We start from the raw sequence: 12021 nt of genomic DNA, 5'->3' as shown, positions 1-12021 counted from the left end.
AGTGAAACCGTCTTAAAAAATTCGCTTTCTCATGACCACGTGTATAAATTATGGTAAAACGGCTTGCACAGGTTGCGAATGACACTTCCACTGTAAGGGAAATCGCCTTCTTTCCCACAAGATCTTGTGATAGTTCTTCTCTAACCACAGAGCTGTTGTACGCATTTTCTTGTTTAATCTCTCCCTAGGAAACGGAGGTTTGAAAACAATTTGACATTGAAATGAATTAGCCACAATGGCAAACTCTTTGATTATAAACGGTTTTTTGTTACCTTGAAAAGCTTGAAATTCAACTACTGCCACATTCATCGCCGCTGGAATGTGGCCAACGTTTGTAGCACTGGAACGTCATCAAAAAGTCTGTCGCAAAGGTGACGTGGTAAAGCCTCAGGCGGATTCAACGTAACCCTCGTCCGGACTTCCGTTGTTAGGCAATGCTAACACATCACCGACGTAAGATCTCAATAGATCCTCCGTTAAAAACAACTCGTTTGATTTGACGTGTTACGCAGGGCAGACAGTTGGTGAACTGAGTCCACTCGTCTACGGACAGAGATTAATGTATTCTTTCCGTCGTACAGTACAAACGTACTGCTGACCAACATACTCTACGTACCACCATATTCTCTCCACTTTCGCTTTTAGAACTACTGAATCTATGCACGCCTGTCGATTCCAAGAGTCCGGTGATTTGGTTCGCGCACCCTAATAGAATGTTGAACATTTCAGGTTTCCAAAACGCAAACGTTCCCCTTTTACCTTTCATCAAGATACCGACACCGTTGTCGTGATCAACAAACAATCCTACAATCAAGTATTTGGAACAATCAGGATTCAAAAAGTAAAGAGGACTTTAGAAACACACCGGTAACTAGATTCGGGAGATTTCGTTTTGAGCTTTTACGGACTGATTTAACCTTGTCTATTTCCATTGGTTGACTCACCAGCTGGTCCTCCTCCTCCTCCTCCTTGAACACAGCATCAGCGACAGTAGCCAGTATGTCTTCACTCTTTCGCTCCATGATCACGAATGACTCTGTACACCTTGAGCAAACCATTAAGTACCTGACGTATTAGTCACTGGCTTATACAATTACATACCTCCTCCTCCTCCTCCTCCTCCCCTTCTTCCATAGAGGATATCGTATAGTCACTATCATCTTCTATGACATCGTCGTCGTCGTTTTGCACAGTGTTATCGTTAAATTTCATTTAACAGTCTGAATATTTCATCTTTCCCGCCTGTCAATCATTACACATACACAAGTGTCTGGTACATCTTGACAATCCGGTGCGGTATACGCACATTCGCAATAATGCATGTAGCCATCACTCGTCCGTTTCATTGTTGTTAACTGGTGATTGCGGATTAGTCTACGGATTTCACCGACCAAATCAAGGACATATTTATCTTCCGTGAACCTTCCATCGTGGCGTCCAATTTGAAACTGAAAGATTCTGTCATTTGCATCGTGTTTTATTTTTCACGTTTACATCATCTTTCTTTACCGTGCCCTTGAGCATTGTGTAAACGAAATACGAGTCATGAAGCAGTAGACAGTAGGCTGTGGTGTTGGCCTTGAACGCTTCCGTAGCCTCAAAATTCTAGCCGTACATCGACAGGTCCAGACTTGACCGAATCATTTTTGGCGTGAACAATCAATCACATACAGAGTGTTTTATTTTCAAACGTGTCCAGACTGACGTCAGGCCACCGACGACCACCTAAATCGCCATAATAGGAGTTTTGAAATCTTACAAACATTTCGTAGAATATAGCGGTGTCTCCGTGAATGTTGTCATAAGGGAAATATTGTGTGTATTTAAATACAGGCGGATGTTCGATAACTTACAACTGTCAAAACATGACATGTCTTTCTTTAAGTTGTTTTTCCTTTCTGTCTGGAAAGCTACAATCACGTATCGTGGTTTCTCCAAATTGAGAAGAAGTTTTTATAGTCCATGATTGACGTTCAGTTTGCGGACAGTACAGGGTATTCGTGCAACTCCCACGATCTAAACGGTTATATGTATTGGAGTATCTTTTTTCAACTAGGACGTAGGATTTTAGCACGAAACAAGTCGGAATACAGAGATGTGAGGCACCCGCCAGTACAGATTGGTGATCTTCAACGTGTGGGTCGCTGCGTCATCGCTAATAATAGCGTTGGCATCTGTCGCCGACCGCAGCAGTATCAACTCTTGTTTTACATTCACAATTATTCTCTTGTAATCCTCTGCGAATCCCAACAACAACCTTAAAGGCACAGAAAATGAGAATTTGTTCATTTCTTTCTTTCTACCGGGGCCGAACCAGCATGCATTTTCCAGATTATTTTCGTCTTCCGCACGAGCTGATAATATATTTTTTAACGAACTGGCTATACCTACATTCTTTGTGCGATCAATTTCCACACCGCCAATCTCGTATCGGATATCATCAAAGAGAAAAGCGATCGCGTTGTTAACCAGAGACACTTTAGCATCTGTTGTACCGTCAGCTTTCTTACCGCTTACTGTACCCACAAACGTGTAGTGTGCTTTCAAAAGGAGCTGTTATTAAATCCTGATAACTGATTGGTATCCTTATTTCATCGTTATTATTAAACGTGGTTGAAGCATACGGATTATGTGTGTGATATTCCAGTCCGGTAATGATTTCATTGTACTCAGCGGGACTCTCTATATCGAGCATTTTCACGAATTGCGCCGGTGTTAACTTTAAAAGCCAAGAGAGCGCAAGAAATTTGCGTTAGCAGAAGTTACCACTATCAGGCGCGACGGTCTAATGACCTGAATTATGTTCACACCCTCCTTAAATACTAGACCCATGAGCACCCACTTTCTTTATATGCAACCTCAAAGATAACGTTTCACCTCTGAGATTCACAGGATTGTTGTCTTGATCTTTAAGCTCGACAGTTATGGTGTGCACCTTCCTGAACGTTGAGCGGTAAATAAATCACTGTACCAGGTGTCTCGACTATTTTATACCCCGGCTCTACTTGTGGAAAGAAACTCGTGAATAACGTGACTCTCTACACCGTTATCAAACGAGCCGCGAACAACGTTGCACTCAACTCTTATGCTGTTCACCTTGAGAATATTCACAGGCAGGTCTGATAGTGTGTACTTTATTAGCTTGCAGCCACCTTTTTGCTGAAGCCCAATATCGATGCAATTGTGCCTTTCTTGCTGAAATCAATCTGCACGTTGCTTTTAATCTCGGTCTTAAGAGTATTGTTATTTGCATTCAAGCGGACTGTGATCCCCTCCGGTAGTTCTCCCCTGTATATAATTTCGCAATATCTTCTACTTCGTAAGAACCTTCCTCAAAACGTTATCACTTATCCATGGTTTCCGTAATAAAATTTATCGTTTACATTCTTTTCAATATTGGGAATAGAATTGAACGTGCTCAGATCTATCAATCAATTACGTAATCGCCATCACTGGTGTCGTATGGAGGAAATACGTCACAAGTTATTCTTGAACCTTTCCCGCTCAGGCAAAAACATTCTTTCCGCTGAGAAACTCTAAGCACAGATGTCCACATACAACTGAATCAAACCCCCTGACGACTTTGATAATTATACTGTATGTCAGCGGGTGGGTCCGAAATAGTATATGAGTTCCCAAGGAGGGCGAAGATTTCCGAAACTGTCAAAATAGCTTACATTATGCCGGCGTTTTCTGTAGCAAACCCAATGAGTACCGTCACCGTAACTTGAGTCCAGATTAACTATAGCTGACTCGTATTTTCTGGGCCCTGTTTGAGGTAACGTGTCACGCATAAAACACCCCTCTAAAATTGGGAATGCTTAGTTGTTTAGCGTAGTGGATCAACTCGAAATTTGTCAACGGTCTTATCGGGATCGAGATTTTTTTTTTTACAACAACTCCACTTCTTCTTTCTAACACCAGCTCCCCTCTTTGGATAAGGTTTTAGGTAAAGGCCCCTACCTTTCGTCTTTCCGCTCTTCTTCTTAACAACTTTCCTTCGTCTCTTCCCACCACCACCACCACCGAAAGCCGTTTTAGCTTTCATCGCACCAGTTACCGCTAAAGCACTGCTCTTTTCACCTAAAGTCGCGTCTGACGCTTTTACTCTATCCCAAGCCCGCTTTGCCAAACTCTTTGTCTGCTTGATTGCGATGCTCCGAGTCACTGTATTTATCGTAAGCTATATCGTGAATACGGCAGGCTTCATCCAATAAATTCACCCCCTTCTCACCCCTAGCGATTCTTTTTTTCAAAAATGTGCCAGGTCCGCAGAAAGAATAGCCGGGGATGTGTGCTTCAAAAGGTAGAAGGTCAATCGCCTTGTTAATAACACTAGAGATAATACCTCCTGCTCCTCCGATGGTTCGCTTTCGTCTGACGGACGACCCTTTGCGCTTTGCCATTTTAATCCGCGCCGTGGCCAAAACCAGACTGCAGTGTATGGCTTGCAATCACAGTTTATATAATTAGTCTTCCGATCTCATTATTTTCGTTTTGGCGTTTAAGAAAAACGGATCAACAACGTTTGAACGAATCCACTGGTCTTTAGCGACCGATCTAACACTATCACCAGGAGGAGCGAGACGTATATAGAAACTGTAAAACACTTTCACTTAAGACACGAACGAGATAGTTCATTGTCACAGCATCCTGCATTTCGGTAGGGTCTGCAACTAACCCTAACTTTTTGTTTGCAAACTCCCAACCGTCTTGCTTCTTTGTAACTGTGTTTGCGTTGAAATAGTTGAGCGTCACAGCGTCACGAAGCTCGACAGGATCGGCCACTAGCTTTAGCCTTTTGTTTCCAAGCTCCCAACCATCCTGCCTTTTTTTGATAGTGTTATTTTTGAAGTTAACCGAGTGTTAACGCGTCATCGTTTTGTTTTAGGCTCCCCAATTTGATGTAATCTAAAGCGCTGGAACTTGTAAGATTTATCCTTTAAATCTTTTTGACGGTATGTGTTCGGCCAGTTGAGCGAGTGGTAGAGCATCGTAATGGTCTTGTAGCTTTACTTATATTGCTCAATCTCTGTTTCCGACAGTCAATTCCATCTTTCCCGATTATCACCGATTTACTGGTCAGGCGTTTGTAGATTTACGGCGTCGAGATCATCTTCTGGACTTTTTACATGTCTTAGACGCTTCCCGTTAATGTCGTAGTCACCTTCGGCCGTTCAGCTTGAATCCATCTCCTTTCGGTCCCCTTAACCCGCCTTTTCCAAACTGCCTGGATCGCCGTCCAAACTTGTCAACACTCATTGTGCAAGTGATGGCGAGTCACGAACTTTACTCTTTATAAATATCTTATCCCAGTCGATATATGTATGTGCATCAACGTTAAAGTGTGCTTGAAACCTACCAACAGTACGGGTACTGTGTACTCTATTGATCCAATGGAACAATTGAAACCGCTAAAAGCTTCATAGAATTTTCTTGTGAATCTTTCAAGCTGTTTAACTTTGTCGGTTAAAGTAATCATTTCGGTCTGCAGATCTCCTAACTTACTGATCAACGTCTGTAGATTAACAGCGTCTAGTTCATCTTCAGGGTTTCCCTAGATTTCTCAGACGTTTTCTCTGCACGTCATAGTCACCTTCGGCAGTCACATTGAATCCCTCGCCTTTCGGACCTTGTTTAGCCTTTGTACGCTTGAAGCGTCGTCCAAACTTGTCCACACTCATTTTACAAGTGATGAAGACTCCTCCTGTACATTGCTCTTTATAAATATCTTATCCCAGTCAATATATGAGTTTTCATCAGCATCTAAGACGGCGTGGAAGCGAGCTGGAGGTACGGTAGTGTTATCTTGTTGATCCAGTGAAATAGTTGAACTGCTAGACGTCTTATAGCTTCTTCATTTGTATTTTGTAAGCTGTTTATTTGATCCTGCTGAATAAGCGCTTGATTCTGAAGGATTGCAATTTGAGAGTACAATCTTCTTACATCTTTCTTTAGCTTTTGTGTTTACAGTATTCATAAACTCTCTGGATGTCTTGCTTCTTCAGAGATTGTGGCCTCTGACCAAACTTATTGACGGTCATCTCATCAATGATCTGAATCTCGCGTTACCATCACCTGATATAGTCTTTGATTCTTTCAATTCTTCAATGATATTTATAATCTCGTTTCTTGTGGGTTCGTGTTTCCAGCTTCAGCGGATGCCACCAACAGCCTAAGACGGTCGCACAACTCATTTTGGATCGTTCCAGTAAAACCGTATCGGGATCTGATAGTGATTTAGTCACACTATGAGCTTTCCTGTCAGCTCCAGAACCCTTAACTACTTTTGGAAATAAGTCTGAAATTACATACTTATACTTGAGCGACGTGTTGCGATTGATAACTCCATTTGGGTTATAGTTTCTTTTATGAGCGCTAGTTTTCTTCAGTATATCTTTGTAAGCGATTTTGTCTTCGTCATTGTAGATTTCATCATCCGGTATTCGCTTGAAAAATCAACTCGTACAGACCCTCTTGTGGCTTATACGCCACATCATCTATTCGAATACTACCGTCCTCATCAAACTGCAATTCCTTATTGCCAACCATTAAAGTATTTTTTTCGTAACGAGGACCGTAAAGATGGTCAATTTTAGATGAACGCCCACCCAAATCCTTCATAAGCTCTTGCATGTACTTTCTGGTCAACGGATGAGCAAAGCTGTCGGCGATATATTGGGGACGCCCGTCTGTAGACCCGTAGGTGTTGAGAGCATTTTTGTAATTTCGCTGTTTCCACCATCACCTTGGTCGTCTGTCTCAAACACTTCTTCTGCTCCAGAATCAAGTCTAGTGGAGACCGATGGTTTTAAATGGGGAAGATTCGGCGAAGAAAATACATTTGGTAGAAACTCTGAGTTTTCATCATCGTCATCATCTGCATCATCTTCCTCTTTCTTGATTTCCTTCTTGACATCGGTGTGTAAAGTGCGGGTCTCCTTGGGTGTCACGCAATTCCTTGATCAACGGCTGGTATTGCTTTTCAAAACATCTACCTCGGACTCCAATTCACCCCGCTTAAACCGATTATACTTTTGTTTTATAGCTTTCTTTAATTTTGATATCTCCGTCATAAGCTGCTTCTTGTTTCGCGCCATGATTGACACTGAACCCACAGCCTGCTATCTGTTTATTTATATAGGATTTCCTCATCTGTTCGAAAAAATGATGAAGTATCGAATAATCTGCACTCGTCATACCGCGGAACTAGCCTTACCTCCACTCTATCGTCAAACCTTACCCTCTTCATGGCAGTTCTACTTGTCTAAAAAACAATGCCCGCTTCTTGTGTTTTCTAATGTAACGAATCACTTCTTTAAGTGAAACACCAGAGGTCAATGGTAAGGCCGTAGTAATATCTGTCTGTCTCAGGATTGAATCTGGGTATGCGTTCTCGTAGCGTCATATCTCTAAAAATTAAATGTTCTTTTAATACCGTGCCGCCACTGAGGGATCTCAGCGACCGTATACTGATCGTTTGACACTGTTCTGTCCATATATTCCTTCAAACGTTGAATAGGTCGATCAACGTTAGTGTTGTGCAACAGATATGAGTTTAGAAGAAGAAACTCAATCCGAGTTTTGCGCCGGTAAATTCATGCCAGCTTCTAAAACAGGTTTGGTTGCGTTATTTTTATACTCACCGGTTTTCGTTACCAAAGAGATGCCGAATTTTTTTTCGCACTGCAGTGGTACTGTGGGGTAATGCAATTTTCAAGAAATCTGCTGTGTACAGTCCTTGACATATGTTGTTCACTGCAGCAAACGGTTTTACCCCGCCTTCCCATTAACACTACTAGGCATTGGGCCGTAACTTACATTGTAACTTATGTTTAAGTAACACCGCGACCGCAGTGCACGTCTATAGAGTGTAACGGGGGATCTAACTGGTATACTGCGCTCAGTCAACACTATACACTTAGTGGCATAAGGTATATCACAAGCATACTTTCAACATCCTTAAGTATATCTGAGTAAAGTTCAAACTACCGTGACTGTTACTGAGTTTTCAATATCGGCTTGCCAAAGAGGTCGGGGAACGGTCTAAACCGAGACAGTAGGTTCATGGGTTCACGCACCGTAACCGTTTAGCATGTCCTCATGGTAAATTACCAATTCAATAGGTACATTCTTCTCCTGACACTCGGCTATAAACGCTATCCACCTATCTCTGTTGTATATACGCTGGCTAGATGAAATCATCAACAGCACTATTGGCGGTAAGCTCCCTGCTGTAGCAACCTGGTCTTCTATGACGCCAACAAAGTCTATTATACGCATGACCGTGTGCACCACGTCTACTGCAATAGTTACCGCAAAACCTTTTCTTATCTGCGTAATACCACGTGCAAAGATTAGAGCTTACCTTTGTAAGTCTCTTGATACCACCGCAACCGGCATCTGCATACCTTCTAACGTCGTTGTAGTAATAGATCCGCGTACTCATAGTGACTCAAGGAAAGTGTCAACCCCAACGCGGTATCTGCCCTTATAAAGGTCGCGATCCTTGTCTATGACAAGAAATCCATGCTTGTCATTCCACGCTAGAGTGCATAGTTTTTTCAAAGAGTCATACGGCATGTCTGTATTGATGTGATCAGCGTACACGTGTTTAAGATTCATGTCATCCTGTTTAAAGAGTATTAAAAAATTTGCATTGTCTCGTATCAGTTGTTTGGGGATCCTGCTGTACGTTTGGCCAAGATAGAAAACATCGATATTGTTGTGACGGCCCATAGTGAAATAAGCGCGGATGTTGTCATGCTTTTCACACGCTATGTCGTCGAAAACCATAATGGAATTGCCGGTTTGGCTTCGCTAGGACTTATAACGGTGTTATTGTCATCTGAAGGAAAGTAACCAATCTCTTTAGGCAATACCTTTGCAAGAAATTGGTATTTGGGTTGATAAAGTGATTTAGAAAAAAACGTACACGTTCTCGTAAACAAGGCCGTTTGGATCAAACAAGAGGTTTGAACAGCACGTTGGTTTTACCGCAATTAGAAGGCCCTGCAATAATACAGCGTATAGAGTTTGGTAGGAGAAGACCGTGCTTGCTTTTTTCAAGTCTCCCCTCCACCCACATACCGGTCAAAATTAGACACGGGTAGCTCCAGAGACTGCTTCACGACACGCATTCCAGCTGTTACTGACTGCGCATCGTAAATATCTATGTTTAAATATAGCTTGCACCAGCAGTCGCTCTCTCTCTTGGACGGAACATTAAGTCCTCAGATAATATGCTTCTTGTCTATCCACGTATCACTTGTTTTATCGAAACCTGTCCATCTAACAAGTACTTTATCTTTTTTTTCTTTTTAATACTTTTTCAATTAGATAAACGTCACCAGTTTTTGCTTTGGCTAGTTCCTCTTTGTAAAAACCACCTTTTAACACAGTCCCGCTAGAGTCCATCAGAATGTATGTCTTTGGATTGCTCGGTTTCACGGCGAACACTGTGAATATTTCATTCGTCCAGTTCGGCATGTAACCTTTTTTAAAAACACGCTTGTACTTGCTAATTCTTACTTTATCGTTCACGTTGAACTTTGACTCGATCTGTTTTTTTCCTTTATTTCTTCTCGATTTTTCGATACGCGTCAGAATAAGCTTTACGTGTTTTTCCCTCACATCCTTCGGTTTCATACCGATGCTCCTGTGAACGGACGCGTTGTACTCCTTAACTATTCTCGGTAACATGGAGGAGCCACTCGTAATTACCTCTAGCAGTAAACAGTTTCCACATTTTTTCTTTTTAGCGTCCCGATTGAGCCGTTTCTACTATACTTGCTTTAAGCTCTGAGTAAGTGTTATAGTGATTTATTTCGTACGCCGTCATCAGTTTGTTAACATGAATGTTGAACCATTCTTTACCCTGATCGGTCTGAAAGTTCTTCATCTTATGCTTCTTCAAAATTGGTTCTAACGCTCTCGCTACCTCTAATCCGGTTTTACTCTTTAGCGGTACAGCAAAAGCAAACTTTGTTAAGCAATTATCATCGTAAGTATGTATTTCATACCTTTGTTTTCACCAGCGTACGGTAGCATCTCTACAAGATCCGCTTGGTACAAAATCGTCTTTTACCTTTCAAGGTGACGCCACGCCTCTTGAAATTGCGACGAGCCGGTCTGTGTAGCTCGTTAGCTATTGCTTGACGCTTGTCCATTACGCAAATGATGAATAATCTAAGTAATCTTTTATATTTAACCCCCTAAATTCTACAGCCCCCTCCACCGCTGTAGACCGTGGCATGCTCCAAAAGACGCTAGTTCATGCCTCCGTTATCCCCCTGGCATTACCGATGGTTGTCAACACTCTGATCGACTGTCAACACGCCGACCGGGAATACCCATACAGCCCCAAACCAACGCTGTATGCTGTGATGGGACAACGAGTTTCCCACCTCCCTTCCTTGTCCGTTGAACAAGGGTATTCTCTCGAGCAGCGATAAAGACCGAGAGTATGATACTATATTCCCTTTAGTAGTGGTAGTAGGATTGTGGAAAGAGTTTATATAATCTAGAGTCTGCAGAGGCATAAAATCGGATTAGTGGCTGAAATTAGCCTTATTGCATACTTCATATCATTATACACCTGCTGACGTAAACACGGGTTTCCGAGCGCTTTAACAGGGTGGTGGACGCTAGAGGTGCCCGTCCAGTGAAGGTTTCAACCCATCTACATGCGTGAGTCCTCGCACCTTACATGGTCACACCTCGTAACGACCGAAGGAAAAGTTTGTTTCTACGGTGTTTAGACCAACCTCCTCGTCACCCCGGCTCTGGAACCGCGAATACAACAGCGCAGGAAGTTGCGTCACAACATGTGTTGACCACATGTGCTAGTAGAGGCGCCGTTTCTGCCACGTATCCCGCTCTCAGTACTGAGTTCGGCTCCGTGCAGAGTGCTACCAATTATTCTTGGTGCGTATCACCTATACTCGTTTCTCGTTGATACGTTTTTTAATAATACCACTATCACGATCATCCTCTGCGTCATCCGTGGTCTCCAGTGCTAGTGATTAGTAGTTTTTTGCGGAATTCGCAATCAGGATATTCGGGTGAGGAAGATGAAGAACCAGAATATTTCCGGTGTCGTGTGATGGTGGATGGAGTACGACTAAAGGGAATACAGTACAGAGGTAAATTTATTCATTATTTTTCTCATTTTCGCTCCAAACTCAATTCGACTGTGACAATAGACTCATTACTTGTTAACATAATTCTGTATTGTCAGCATAAGGTTACCATCTAACTGGTTTTTGACATTTTACAATAACCATAAGGCAGGGTTCCATACTCACCTCACCTTCGCGTCTGCGTTTTGGACCTGTAATTTTGAAAACCTTTGTCTCTTTGACAGTAACTATTTGCCTGGACTTTGTTCTCCTAATTCTGTTTTCTTCAATATCGAGTGTTACCCAGGTTTCACTAAGAACCATTTCTTTAAGTTTTTTCAAAATTTAGATTTTTTGAAGTTTTTAGGTTAAGAGTGAGACCCTTGATTTTGCAGACAGATACAAAATCGTTTTTGTTTGTGGAAAAAACGCGATAAGCATACGTCTTTGGACCACCGGAAACAAATTCTACAATATGAGATCCGGGACCGTAGTCTTTAGCCAGCTCGTCTGTCATCTGCCCTAGGTAGTCGCCGGTATTTACCTGTACAAGCCATTTTTGTATACGTACACAACACTGTCTGTATCGTAGTACAATACTTGTTTACCCAGTGCCTCCAGATGATCATAAAGCTTTAAACGGGCTTGACTTGTAGTGTAGGCAGCTAGGACAACGTTTACAGTGGCTAATGACTCGCCCACTTCCTCTAAATGTTGCCAGCAGCTTACCAGGACAACGTCATCGTTGATTTCCTGTATTCTGTTTTACGGCAAACGCTAGAAATCCATACACAGCTTAAACAGTTTCCTCAGGGTCTCTGGTGATGAGCGTTTTTTGTCTGGTTTTCTCTCTGCCCAAACTTACCCCAGAACGAGTTAAGCATTAACTTTGCTAGAGAGC

The sequence above is a fragment of the Homalodisca vitripennis genome, chromosome X (genome assembly GCF_021130785.1).
Source record: "Homalodisca vitripennis isolate AUS2020 chromosome X, UT_GWSS_2.1, whole genome shotgun sequence".
Lineage (NCBI taxonomy): Eukaryota > Metazoa > Arthropoda > Insecta > Hemiptera > Cicadellidae > Homalodisca > Homalodisca vitripennis.
Note: the sequence above shows the minus strand (reverse complement) of the source record.